The following is a 15,556-nucleotide window of genomic DNA, read 5'->3' on the forward strand; positions in this document are numbered from 1 at the left end:
GCCTCTTGAGAACCTGAAACATAAAACCACAACTGTAAGCCCGAAAGCTTAGTGAGATACCCCTAGAATACCAACCACATATACGCCTTTCCAGGCCCTGACCTTCCGGTCCATGTGTCTCAGGGGACTTCCGTCCCTGCTGGGTAAACCTTCCGGTCCTACCCACGCCGACCTTCCGGTCCATCACACATAAAATGCATATATAACATAACAAATAATCATATAGCAGTTCATAGACAACAATCGATCAACAGATCACATATCATAGCATTACTCTAAACAAGATACCGGTCTGGCCGGTCACTAGCATAACATTACCCTATGAATCAGTCAACATACTAAATGCATACATACGCCTTTCCAGGCCATGACCTTCCGGTCCACATAGTAATGCCTTCCGGCCCATAACATGTATTGCCTTCCGGCCCATAACATATAACAACTGACAACTACCCGGATTTCCATCCGATAAAAGGGTTGGCATTGGTGCCATAAACCCTAGCGATATAGTGAGGATAACTCACCTCGAAACTGCCGACTGAACAGATAGCTCAAGCTGCTCCGATCACTGATACGATCTCCACCTCTAGACAGTCACCAATGCACTGAACTCAAACAATAACAACAATTACCAAAATACCCCTGGAACCACTGGTAAATCCTTGGTCAAAGACAAGGTCAAAGTCAACCCCTGACTGACCCTACTCGCCGAGTCAACCCTATGACTCGCCGAGTCCCCATACTCAGAACTTCACTCAACCCACGATCTAACTCGCCGAGTCACCCCAAGACTCGCCGAGTTCAACGACTCTGAGTCCACTCGCCCTTAACTCACCGATTCCTTAAGACACCCTTTCTACACGTCGAGTATCCCCTTTTTACTCGACGAGTTCCTCCTGGAAGAATCGCGGGGCCACCCCGACTCAACTCGCCGAGTCTGAAGAACAACTCGACGAGTCCCAGCAAATCTTCAAGCTACTCGCCGAGTCTGTTCATCGGACTCGGCGAGTCCATTCCATGCAACCGCTCAAACTGCTTCCTAAGGTCAGAACTGCTCCGACCATTCATAGGTCTGGCCTTCCTAGACTGATCCATCACGTAAGGTCCTGCTTTCAGTGCTCATGATACACCCCATGATTCATAACATACATATTGACCTAAGGCATAAGGATTCCAATCCAAAACCTTCATCAATTCTCGAAATGTACAGGCATGGGACATTCTGGACCTCCAAAGGTCCCAATACAGGGTTACAATTGTTTGGGGGACTAGGGTAGCATTCAATCTAATCACAAAAGGGTTCCACAAACCCTAATTCCATAAACACATCAACATAGCAGAGTATACTCGAATTCTTACCTGGATGATGTACTCTCTGTGTCCCCAATCCTCAGAACGTGACTCCCTTGCTGTTCTTTTAGCCAAGCCCTTCTCTTCCTTGCACAACAACTCTTCTATAATCAACAATGGCCTATAACCTTGCTCCAGATGCACACAATCGATTTAGGGTTCTTCTCAGAATGCTAAAATGAACAATGACGGCCAATAAGTCCCTTTTATACGTCCCAAACCTGAACGGTTAGGGTTTTCGCTAAACAGCGCAGACTCGCCGAGTCCATATCTGGACTCGTCGAGTCCAGTCGCGAACCCGCGACCAGGTCTGCGATCCTACTCGGCGAGTCTAGGCTCCAACTCGCCGAGTCCCCTCTTAAAACACCCCAAAAACATAATTATTACAATACTTGGAATTCCGGGCTGTTACATTGTGTTTAAGTACAGCTTACCATCCGCAGACTGATGGTCAGAGTGAAAGAACAATACAAACACTTGAAGATATGCTGAGAGCATGTACCCTGGAATTCCTAGGTAACTGGGATGAACATTTACCATTGGTATAATTTTCCTACAATAATAGTTTCCACTCGAGCATAAAGATGGCACCTTATCAAGCTTTGTACGAACAGAAGTGTCGTACGTCGTCTTGTTGGCTTGAGGCTGGAGAAAAGCAGTTTATGGGTCCCGAAATGGTCCATCAAGCTGCTGAAAAGTTGAAAATAATTAGGGAAAGAATGTTAGCAGCTCAGGATCGTCAAAAGAGCTATGCTAACAAGAAGCGAAGACCGATGACTTTTGAAATTGGAGATTCAGTTTTGCTTAAAGTCTCGCCGTGGAAGGGACTTATAAGATTTGGTAAAAGGGGAAAGTTGAGTCCAAGGTTTATTGGACCGTTTAAAGTTCTTCAGAGGATTGGGAACCAAGCTTACAAGCTCGAATTGCCCGAAGAACTGAATGGAATTCACAACACTTTTCATGTGTGTTATTTGAGGAAGTTCACGGGAGAAGTTCCCGACATAATTCCAATTTCTGAATTGAGAATTGATGAGAACAAAAGGTTGATTGAAGAACCAGAGGCAATTGTTGACCGAAAGACTAAGAAGTTGCGACGCAAAATGGTTGAGTTAGTGCTTGTCCGACGGAAACACACGAATGGGCCGAATCTCACCTAGGAGACGGAGAGTGACATGTTGAGTCGCTATCCACATTTGTTTGTTGATGTGTGATTCCGGGGACAGAATCATTCTAAGATGGAGAGAATTGTAACGCCTGTGTTTCCGGGCTTGCCATTTTTAGAAATGTAATAGTCTAGGTTAACCTTTGTAACCCATTTTGAAATAATAGAAGTGTATTATTTGAGTATTATGTGTTTTGTGCTTAATTACTTAATTATGTGGTTTGATTAATTAAGAATAAAAATAAGCGTCAAAATTTAAGTGTAAAATAAACTTGATATCTTTGGTTAATGTTGTAGTAGTTGAAACGAGGTTTCCGAATATATATAGAACGCCCAAATCTGACTTCGTATGAGGAAGTTATGATTTATTGAAGTTTCGACTTAGCGGTATGCAGCCCGAAATACTCGATTTGAGATCGAGCGGTTTTTAGCCGAAGCAATCTAAACGAGGATCGAAGGTCTCGTAGTTGGTATCGAAACGATAAAAAGTTAGGCGAGAACGGACGTCAAACGAAGAAGTTATGAATTTATAACGAAGTTTTTCTGTCCCGGCCTATTAAAAATAAATAATAAAAATAAATTTAAAATTAGCCGACGGAGTCTAAACGAAAGTTATAGAGCGTAGTCTCACCTTCGTGTGGATATAAAGAACGTCGAAAACGGAGTTCGTATGAAGAAGATATGAATTTCCGAAGTTTATTAAATATTTTGTATTTAATTTTAAATGGAAAATCCGGCATTATCCGAAGGAGTCACCGATCTGATCCGAAGTACGCCCCGCGTACAGCGAAGCATGACAACCTTCGCACTCGAGTTCTTCAGATGACGAACGTCATGACGTTTCGGAGCAGTACACCCCGCGTACTCCGAGGCTCCAGCCTCCTATAAATAGGAAGTGAGGGCAGCCGAGTTCTTTTGCTATTTTCTCTCTTCTCTCTCCTGTTTTGCATCGATTTCCGTGCCAGAAATACCCCGAAGCACCGGTAATATTCTCGAGCCCCGAGGCAAGTCCCGAGATCCCAAAGATCCCAAGAAGTGCGGTTCCCGAGCCAAAGCTCTGCCCGCGAGAAGTTCGATTTTTGTGAAGATCTTCCAGATCTGCTGAGGATTACTACTTCTGCAAGTCGTAGTGCTGTCTGATCATCTTCTGATCAAGTGAGTGTATACTACCTTTCATAAACACGATAATAATACAAGTATGGTTTGAGTGTATTAAGTATATTGTTGTTTATATGTGTGAATGTGTATTCACTTTCTTCTATCTCATATATATGATTTATTCTCTATGAAATACGTGTTATTTGTGTGTGCCTCATCTGTTATGTGGAATATGTATTGATTAAAGCATGCTATACAGGTTTTTTTAAACTATGTATAAAAATGTATATTTTTATCTACTAATATGTTGGGTAGAACATGGGTAGATAGTTGGTGTGTAATAAACAAATGAGAGGCCTCGTTGTTGTTTGATTTAGTCATCTAGCGGAGTTTAGATGACGACCACGGACTTTTCTAGACAGTCTTGTGGAAACATTAGCAGGTTCGCCACCTGTAGGTGTTAATGAACTTGGGTGTTCATTCGCTGTACTCCATCCCCCTCATGGTTGCCTTATTTGACTTATATTGTTGAGGAACCCCCGAAGCATGTGTTGTCGCCCCGATGAAATATTCTTAGACTAGGTCCCTTATGTTAGTTGTCTTAGGGACATAAAGTGAGAATAACGGGAATGAGTAATTGGGTTATTGTTGGTTGGTGGAAATTAGATATGATTATTTATTGTGGGTTGAAAACCCTATATGCTCACCAGGCTCCCAACCCTGACCCACTCAGTTTTATTTGTATTACAGGAAGTGGCGCGAGGGCATAAGATGGATGAACCATCAAGTTGTTTTGTTTACAAGTCTGTATATGTATATATTTGTTGAATGACTTGTAATGTTATCGTTTATGCTTACTGGTCTGTATCGGAACATGACACCCCGAGTTTTGATTATATAATGAAAATACATTTCTTTTATGAAATGCTTTGGTAAACATTGTTTTATCATGTTTTGTTTTTGGGAACAAATTCCGCAACTCTTTCAAATCAAAAGGATTTACTTTGAAATTATTTTAAAAGCATAAATGAAAATCGGTCTTTTCTGGCCGAGATTTTGGGGATGTCACACAACGTTCGTGAGTACTTCTGAAATAAGATATGAGTATTGGATTAAAACCACACTCATGTGAATCAATTCATGGAATTTATCACGAGTGATTTTGAGACGATAATATCATAGAATCTTTAAATCGAGGTATATGACTTGTTGTTTACGAGTTGGTTGTTCATTGATAATGCGTAAACGCATCAATAACTTGATGTTATAAAACGTATCGTTGTGTATGATTTGACGAGTAAATAGTACAAGCATATAAGTCAAAGTTTACCGGTTCCTTTTATCCTAAGAGGGTAAAAGCGATATCTTGGGCCACTCGATAATTTTGTGTTGACTTATGTGTCGGGCCTGGTCAGGACTGAATTGATGTGTTCTATGTCAGACAAATCAGAAGTTAGGAACCAAACTGTTGGACATTGAGAATTATTATATTCCATGTCTTTGTCCACACAATATCTTGCAGAATGGGGTATTATATGATCCCTTATCTAAAGGACGCATCATTGAGTAGGTCAGAGTTCGACAGCGGCTTTTGAAAGTTACGATTGCTAATCGGATTTTGAAGTCGTACTTGCAGTTATAGTTATTAGACTTATCCAAGTGAGAGACTGTTGGATTAGGTGTCTAAGTCCATAACTATAATTGGTATATACTTGATTTGATAGTAGCATGGTCCTTTTGGGTTGCCTTCACCATAACAACTGGACAGGATGAGTTTTAGAGAAATAGGTTAATTAATGGTTTATTAATATATTATAAGAATAATATGTTAATTGAGAAATCATATTATTTAATTAGTATTGATCAGAAATTAATTTGGAATTAATTTTGGAATTAAAGGAACCAATTAAAAGTAAGGGTACTGGTTTTGCAAATCATTGATAGTTGCAAAATGGGCTGTTGGATCACCTTAGAAGGGTTGGACGAAATCTATGGGAAGCCCATAGAAAATTTCATCCAAGGGGGCCTTCCGGAAGGTTTCCATGGGCTGCTTAAGGGTTAAGCAATCAGATTAGGGTTTCCACCTAAAACCCTAGCAGCCACAAGTATATAAGGACCCCTTAGCCTTTAGAAATCAACCACTTGATTCCTAAGAGAAACCCTAGCCGATTTCTTACTCCTTCTACCTCATTCTTTGCTTATGGTGTTTGTCACTCCATTAGAGGTGCAACGGTTGGGGCACTAGGCTTTTGAAGGTTAAGGAATTGAAGTGAGGATTGCTTTTTACTACTAGCTAACAAGAAAGGTATTCTTCTAAACCCTAATATGTATAGATTTTGATTATATATGGAAGATCTAGGGTTCTTGCTTTGGAAAATTAATTTGCATGTATAACTTGAGAAAAACCAAGATCCAAAGCAATTAGGGTTGCATGCGCACATAGGAATGTTGTAATGCTCAAAACCCATTAGGTTCAACGTACAATTGACCATCTTACAAAGGGTTCAGTTCTTTTTTTAGCCTAACCATTCTATTAGGGAGTATATGGTGAACTTCTCTCATGTTTGATTCCATTCTCTTCACAGAATGTGTAAAACTCTTGGTTGAAATATTCTTCGACTCTGTCCGAGCGAAGAATTTTGATGTGTCCTTCAAGTTGATTTTTGACTTCATCCAAATATCGTTTAATTGCATCTAAAGCTTCATCTTTTTATCTCAACAAATAAACATGTAGATATCGACTGGAGTCATCGCAAAATGTGATGAAATACCTTTTTCCTCCTCGAGTAAGTATTCCGTTTAACTCACATATATCATAATGAATCAACTCAAGTAATGATGTTTTTCTCTTAACTGATGGAAATAGTTTCTTTGTAAACTTTGATTTCACACAAGTTTCATATTTTTCAACATATTTTGAGTCATATTTTAACATTCCTTTAGTTTTCTTTTTTTTTCAATGCTCTTAACATTAGTGTGTGCTAAACGTTTATGCCATAAATAAATTGAACAAACAAAGTAAGCAGAAAAGTTCACTTCATTCACATTAGCAATCATTCAATCAATTACATCATTCATACCCACACAAGAAACATTTTCAACATTAGAACACCACTCTTAGCACTTGGCCTACTTGCACTACCCTCATCAATAAGTGAAAGACGATACATTCTTGAACATTTGTTCGTCGTTCCAACATATCTTCTTCCCTTAGTGATCACAATCCTACCTTTCTCAAGCTCCATCTTGAACCTACCTTTGTCAAACTTGTCCGCAGAAACCAACCCCTTCGAGATAGTAGGAACATGAAGAACATCTCAAAGGGTAACCCATTCACCACGTGTGAGCTTCAAACGAACATCACCTCTGCCTTGAAATTCAACTCTGTGACCATCAACACTGACAACTACCGTTCCTGCTGGCATTGGACGGTAAGTGTAGAAGCTCTCTCGTGACCCACAAACATGCACAGTGGCTCCAGTGTCTACGAACCATCCTCAAGCACAGATTGCTCGAGTAAGCGAAGATATCATGAAAATCTCTCCAAGGTTAACACTTGCCACCATATCATTCACTTGCTCGACTGCATGTGCAACCGGTCCTGATTTGTGACCTTTGCATTCTCTCGCATAATGCCCAATCTCTCTGTAGACGTGGCAAGGTCCGACCCTCTTTGGCTTTGAGTTAGGATTCTAATGACTTGGTTTCTTGAAGCTTTGTTTCTTGGGTCCCAAGTTCCTTTTGTTTTGTCCCCCAAAATTGGTCTTATGAACAGAACCCCCAGCTGATACATGGTGCACACTCAATCCGACTTTACCACTCTTGTCCCTTATGCGAGTTTCCTCCTCAATGCGAAGGTGTTTCATCATATCATCCAAGGAGCAGTCCTCAGATTTGTGCATCATTCTCTTAGAGAAGTCTTTCCACAAAGGTGATAGTTTTGTGATGATCGCACCAACCTGAAAGAGTTCTAGTATCGATATGGAGAGCGCGTTCAGCTTGTTGACTATGACATGGAATTCGTGAACCTGCTCCATGCTAGGTTTTTCATCAGCCATTTGAAACTCTAGGTACTTTGACACTAGGTACTTGTTGGTACCTTCCTCATGTGCCTTGTAAATGGACTGACCGATGTTGCTTTTCTTTTATTTGTTATAATATGTAATTGTACCTTACTTTTTTTTGTCTGGCTAGCTTCTTGTTAGTATTGGGACTTTTTTAATTTTATTCGCCATTTCCAATAAAAAAACAAAAAAGAATGATATATGATTTAACACTTAATTTATCAGTTGTCTTAAAATTTATTAGAGACCAACAAAATAAATGCTAATGCATCTATTACTCCCACGCAACAAGAAAGTGTAACTATAAAAACTATCAACTCACGTTTACTCCTATTAAATCTGCATTTATTTCGTACTAGTTGTGAGACTCATTTATTACATAGGTTAATTTTTGAAATTTAAATAAATAATTTAAATAAAGAAAAGAAACCAATGAACTTTAATTTTGGAAATTTTGAAATTAAAAGATAAGTTTATTAGTGAAATTAATATATATTTATTATTACATTTATTGCAATTATTACATTAAAACATTATGAGAAATTTAATAAAATAGAAAAACTCATAAAATGACATATGAAAAAAAAATTAATTCAAAATAATCACAAAATGACCTTTGATAAATTGAACGAGAGTGTGACAAGTGGCAAAAAAAAACTTTCATTTATTAAAGAGGATAAGTTTTTGGTGTTATTTGTTTATAAATTACCACATGTGTCTCCACTCTCCAACAATTCTTGAAGTCATGACCTTACAATTAGGAAAACTTCTCACGGCCAAAGACCCTTTATACTAAATGAATTATAAAAACTACAACTTTATGACACGAATGGCGTATGGTTATTAAATGAGTAATAAAAACTACCAACTAATGATTAAATTTACATTAATTTAATCCTATCTAATAAATGAAAATACATGTGCCACATGTTATTCTCTCCCTACTTTTGACACTTTTAATTTTGTAGTTTTTTTTTGGATTAATAAAATTCAAATGTCAAATTCTAGATTTTTTCAAATTTTAAAATTAAAAATCCATACAAAATTTCATTTAAATATGTAATGTATTAAATGTTTTAAATATGGTTATTCCTTTCTTATTTTACATCCCCAATTTCCATCTATACTTATACGTCCTTGATTTGCTCAACAATTCACAAAGAAGGATTTCAAGATTTTATTCTCACCATAATCTTTCATTTTTTGCTGAAAAAAAAAATCAAATTTCAACTGAACATTATAATTAAAATATAATATAAAACCATTTATATGATGAATTTCAATTCAATCCAACACCAACAACATGCTTATCTAGCTTGTATTTTTTTTTTTTATTTTACAAATAAAATTTATTTAAACATATTTTTGAGAATAACAAAACAATAGAAATTATTAACAAACTAAATTATTTCATTATAATTATTTTAAATAAAACAATGATATTACTATATATGATTGTAGTTTTTTTTTTCGATAATTAAAATTTGTATTTGATTGTACAACACAATCATTTTATCATTAGTCTCAAGTTAAAACATATTGCTGATATTTTGATATTTAAACCTAAATATTTAGCTTTTGTTTTAATCAACCCGTGTATTACACGGGTTTCACATCTAGTAATTAATAAATAATCTTTTTGCATAATATACAAATTGACACGTACATGATACAACGTAATCGATGCCAGAAACTGAGGGGTGAAACTTTAAATTGACTCTAAAATGTGTTATTAGAGGGTTGAAAATAATGATCAATATATTCTTATATACTTTGATTTCAAACGTATTTAGCAACGTTTGTTATCGCAATTGCACTCAAACATTTATTGTGTTTTAATATTAATAATACTAAATAAAAGAAATGTAATGAAGAAGAATAATTTATTTAATATCTTCGAGCAACATGGCTTTCAAAAGTTAATTACACGACCATTCTGTTCACATGTGGTCGGATCCACTGGCTTCTTCCTTTAGGATTCTTCTTCTTCTATATTGTTCTTTGGCCCCACCACAATTATTTTGTTTTATATTACTAACTAATGTTAAATGTAAAAAGAAGATAAAATAGTTGGATTACATTCAAAAAAGAATTTGATTTTAAATGGATAATTTATTGTTTGAGTCAAAATAGACCCGGTTGCTTTGGGTTGGTGATGTCTAGATGGATGAAAGCTAGAATTACGTAAAGATATCAGGAGGGATCCATATATGAAAGGTTCCGCCAATAATTTAAAATCCATCATAACTCTAATAGACCAACACTACATGTATGTTTTTTAAAAGATTGCATTTTAGAATTTCGCTGAGGATAGAGAAAATGAGGGAAATTTTCAATGATTTCTCTGCAATAAGATACTATGCATCCAAATGTCCCTACACCTTGCAGAGTCCCATATGCAATCAATATTTGCATCAACTAAAGAAAAGGAAGTTGTTAATATTTGTAAGATGATCATTTGCAATTAACTAAAACCTAATTTTAAGATGACCATTTGCAATTAGAGACTATGCATTCAAACTTCAAAGTTAATTTTAAAATACACCATTTGCAATTAGATACTATATGTCTATATTTACACAATGAAGAGAACATTGATAGTGTTAGGAATAAATGAGAATAAATCACACACACACAAATGCATAAACTTTAACATGGTTCACGCAACGTGACATATGTCCATAGATAAGAGGGGTATTCTTATTCACAAGCTTGAAAACGATAACAAAATAAAACTCTAGCTATCAGTCATACTATAGAGGCAAAGTACAAAACATAACTCTAACTAGAACAATGTAGTGTACGACTTCGAGCCTAACGACCCTAAACCCACTCCAAATACTTATCCCAAAGATAACGGGTTTCAAGTTTCTTTACTTTACTTGTGCAGATCAGATATCCATTCAATTCGTCAATTCTCAAGTCACATTTAAGAGATCATATAAATAGCCTCATAAATATATCCATACACGCTTAAGAAAAGGGCGTTGTTTCTATTGAAGCTCATTGACAGATCCTAGAGTAAAGGAAAAAAGAATTACCCTATACCAACGCTTTTGTTCAATCTGTTGGATTAGGGCGTCTAAGTACTTAACTAAATTGATATAATTAGTTGAATAATAGTAAAGTCCCTTTTGGGCTGCCCTCATATCTGGGAAATGGTATGGATTGATAATAAGAGAGAGATAAATAATTTGCTAATATATTATTGGATTAATATATTCATTAGAAATAGAAGTAGTTAATCAATAATTAATAAGAGTTAATATATTGATTGTCTGGATTAATTAGAATTAATTAATGGATCTAAGGGTTTGCGTGCAGTTGTTCAAAAGTTGAACAATGAAGCATTCTAGAACCTCCCTTGGAAGGGATAGTTTTGGAGCCCTCTTGGGAGGGTTTTGGAAGCTCCCTTGGTTGATAAGGAAACTGATAATGATTAGGAATATTTTACTAATAGCTTGAATTCAAATCAGGGTTTCCTACAACTATAAATAGGGACCTCCATAAGACCCAAGAACCCACCACAACACAAGGCAATTTTGAAATTCTCCTCTCCCTTGTCTTATTTTGATCCTAGGGTTTGGGTGTGATTCATTATAGGCTTCCACACTATTGGGGCTAACATTCCAAGAAGGGTTCTTCAAAGTACATTGCTATTTGCGATAATAGCAATAAGGTTTGTGGTTTAAACCTTTGTGACTTTCGATTTTAGCAAGGTTATTTAAAAGTTTCAAAGCATCTTGTTATTATGAGAAAAGCCACATAATTTTATAGGATGGCATGTTCCCATAAGATAGTTATGTGAAATTCTGCAAGTACATTGAAGTAATTTAGAAAACTAATCAACGGTATCTAAGCCTATGACTTGTTCTATAATTTTCACATTTGTGAAACCTTAGAAGAAACCAAGAAAATCGAAAATCCTAGTTGTTAAATATCAGATGATACTTGTCAAGACTCAGAACAAATCTGATGCTACTTGCCAAGTTCTGATGACCCTTGTTAGGAAGTAATGTTCATAACAAGCAAAACTAAAAGCACACAAAGACACAATATTTATGTGGTTTGGTCAAGGCGACCTACGTCTACAGGCGGGAGGGGAGTACTCTTTATTCACAGACTTCTCAAACAGTAATTACAAGTACAAGCAACAGAGATTCGTCCTACTCCCTAAGGATTCAAAATAAAAGACACAAAATGACCAAGCAGGCACCCCTATTTATAGTTGAGGGATCAGACCTAAAACCCTAATAGGCCAAGCCCATTCGCCCATAGGCCCATGAAAGGTGACAACCAATCACATTCGGCCATGCTACATTGTAACGTCCCAAATTCGTAGTAAAATTTTCATTTTTAAAATAATAAACCATACAAACGAGTTGTTCCGAAACCGATCAAAATGAATATATTATTTAAACATTAGAGTAAAGATCATAAATTGCCAATGCAGAAAACTATGGGGGATGTTGTGCAATCACTTCGGGCCCTTCCCTTTCGTACCGGAAGTACCTAAAACCATGAACATAAAACTATAAGTACAAAGCTTAGTCAGTTCCCTAAAATACCACATACTATACATACAATATAGATTGTTATATGCCAACCATAGTCTTGCCATTATGCCATGAGCCGTATCATTGTCTTTCTTTGCTAAGTCGGGGGGCCAAAACCCTAGGTCTTACACAAAAGTGCCAAGAGCCATCACCTGGTCTTCCATGCAAGTATCACAAAGACAACTAGCATACTGCATATAACTTTCAAGGTACGGTCCTTGGGCTTGGATACAATTTGTCGGGAACCATCTCCAGGTCTTTCATACAAATGATAGGGGTCACCCCTGGTCTTCCTATATAACATAAACTAGTGGGCCGACATTGATGCCTTCGACCCTTGAGTACAGTGAGGAGACTCACCTAAATCACAATGCTGACTAAACCTTCGTGCAATGTCGCACCGACCTGAGCCAACAGCTCTCACCACCAAAAGATGGGTGCTAAACACCTATTAACAATCCAAACAAGGCAAACCCTAAGTCTACCTTCTAAAAATAGAGATTGACCAAAAGTCAACTCATGCCAAGAGTCAACGGTCAAAGTCAATGCCTAGAGTTGAAATTTAGCCAAGCGCCACATCGTGACCTTCCTTGCCGACGTTGTGGCCTTCAGCCAGCCAAACATATGAAAAATTCCCAGTCGCCACGTGGTGGCTACCAATGGTCACGTTGTGGGCACTGGGTTCCAACAGCTTAATGGATTAAGCTGTTTTCTTCTACCTCGCCCTGCTATTAGCTACTGAAGAACTCATACCAATGTCAGTTACCTACTTGTAACGTCCCAAAAATACGAGCCAAAAATTTAATTTTTAAAACATATACTTAGCAAAACATTGGAAATAAAACATTCACTGATGATATCATTTCATAAAAGATATCGCATGTCTTGAAAACATTTTTATAAAACATAATAATGTCAGAGTACAAATCCCCAAGAAGATCTCATAGTGCGGAATACAAGGGATGTGTGTGATGTGTCACTACCGCGCCAGCTCCTTCCCCTTCGAATAAGAGGTACCAGAAACCAAAACTGAAAACTGTAAGCACGAAGCTTAGTGAGTTCCCCCAACATACCACATACCATACAATCACATAACATACATATATTGTCAGGCATATCTGGGTGCCCGACCTACCCCTTCGGTCCTCTCGACCGGATACTGTCTAGTATATCTGGGAGCTGGCCTCCCCTTCGGTCCTCTCAACCAGATACTGACCAGTATATCTGGGAGCTTGCCTCCCCTTTGGTCCTCTCGATCGGATACTGACTAGCATATCTGGGTGCTGGTCTCCCCTTCGGTCCTCTCGACCGGGTACTAGGGACTATTTCACCCCCTACTACTACCACATAACACATATATCACATAATCTATCTAGCATGGCTGGGCATGACCACCCCTTCGGCCCTATCGACCGGTAATCTGGGGGACTATCTCCCCCTACTGTTACTAGCATATAGCATCATATCATACTAGCACAATAACATATCACAGGTAGTAGCAACCCTAGATGAATATCACAGAGACAATCATCTATCATACAATTCCTACTGGTGGGTCGGCATTGTGGCCGTAGACCCACCGCTACTGGAAGGTAACTCACCTCAAAGTAGCTGCTGATCTGCGTGGGAACTGACTGTCTTCTGCTGCTGCTGCCCCGGAAATCCTCTGGCTATAATCCCCACAAAACACTCAGTCAAATACTGCTAACCGACCTCAGGGTAAAATGACCATTTACCCTTAACCAAACCAAGAGTCAAAGTCAAAGTCAACTTCCAGTTGACCCGACTCGCCAAGTTAGCTTGCCAACTCGTCGAGTCCCTATCCATTCGATTGACCATAATCCCATCTCTACTCGTCGAGTTAGGCATTGACTCGACGAGTTTTCCTTCTAAACCAAGGTCCAATAGTCCTTCATCCTACTCTTCAATTTGTATGAACAACTCGTCGAGTTCATCTTCATCCGAAGAACATTTTATGCTGAGACTCAGCGAGTTGTATGAACAACTCGCCGAGTCTGTTGTTGAGGCAAGAAGATTGCCTTGAACTCGCCGAGTCAGGGCATTGACTCGCGGAGTTCCATCATGAGTGATTCTGGCTTCCGACTCACTGAGTCACACCCCATGACTCACTACTCCACTCCGCAAACACGAAAAGGGGGAAAACTCGGGGACTCGCGACTCGACTCACCGAGTCCGATGAACGAGTCGCTGAGTCTTCCACATACAAATACTATATACACGATTTTGCTTGAATCCAGCACATGCCATTCATAGATCTGGGTTTCTAGGGCTTGATTAACACGTAAAGTTTCCAACTTTACGTGTAAATAAACACCAATGAACGTTTTAGGGCTCAAAATGCACTAAAAGAGTAGATCTAAGGCTTTCATGCAATATGGCTCCATAAAAGCAGTAGATCCGAGCTCCTGGAGCTCAATCATGCCTAGATCTAAAGGTTAATCTACTTATTACAAAACCTAATTCATAATCAAGATTGGAAATGGCTCAAGAAGGAGTTTAATGGAGCTATAAGGGACTATAAGCATGAAAACAGAGGGAAACTGAGTTATACCTCAAGGAAATCACTGAAATAATACCAAAATGTCTGGCCTCCTTCTGCTCTTCTTGATCTACTCTCCTTTTCTCTCAAAATCTTTAAGAAAACACACCAAAACACTTCAATCTCACAAGGAACAAGTGTTGGACGATATAGGGAGCTCTGAGGGTGAAGGGGGCGAGCTTGGGGGCGCATAAGATGACTTAAATAGGGTGAAAACCCTTGAAATTTAGGGTTTCATTAGACAGCGGGGACTTGCCGAGTCCAGAATATGGACTCACCAAGTCGCCAACTTAAACGTGCTCCATATACCGTCTCTACTTGGCGAGTCGGGCCTACAACTCGCCGAGTCCATGGCTAAAAATGCAAAACACTTAGATAAATTTTTACATACCAGGAACCAGGTGCTACAAATCTCCCCCACTTATTTTAGACTTCGTCCTCGAAGTCTGTTGCTCGGTCCTGAAACAGCTCGGGGTAATGCTGCATCATTTCTTCCTCCGACTCCCAAGTCCATTATGAACATTTTCGGTTCTGCCATTGCACCTTCACTAATTCCTCCCTCTTGTTCCTCAGATCCTTCGACTTCCGGTCGAGGATTGCGACTGGGCGCTCAATGTAATTCAGGCTGTCATCCACCTGTATATCCTCTAGCGGTACCACCACTGAATCATCCACTAGGCACTTCTGCAGCTGGGAGACATGAAAGGTGCTGTGGATCTGAATGAGCTCGGCTGGCAGATCCAGCCTATATGCCACCTTGCCCACC

Source organism: Lactuca serriola, chromosome 7 (assembly GCF_051521515.1).
Source record: "Lactuca serriola cultivar US96UC23 chromosome 7, Lser_US96UC23_V15, whole genome shotgun sequence".
In the NCBI taxonomy this organism is placed as follows: domain Eukaryota; kingdom Viridiplantae; phylum Streptophyta; class Magnoliopsida; order Asterales; family Asteraceae; genus Lactuca; species Lactuca serriola.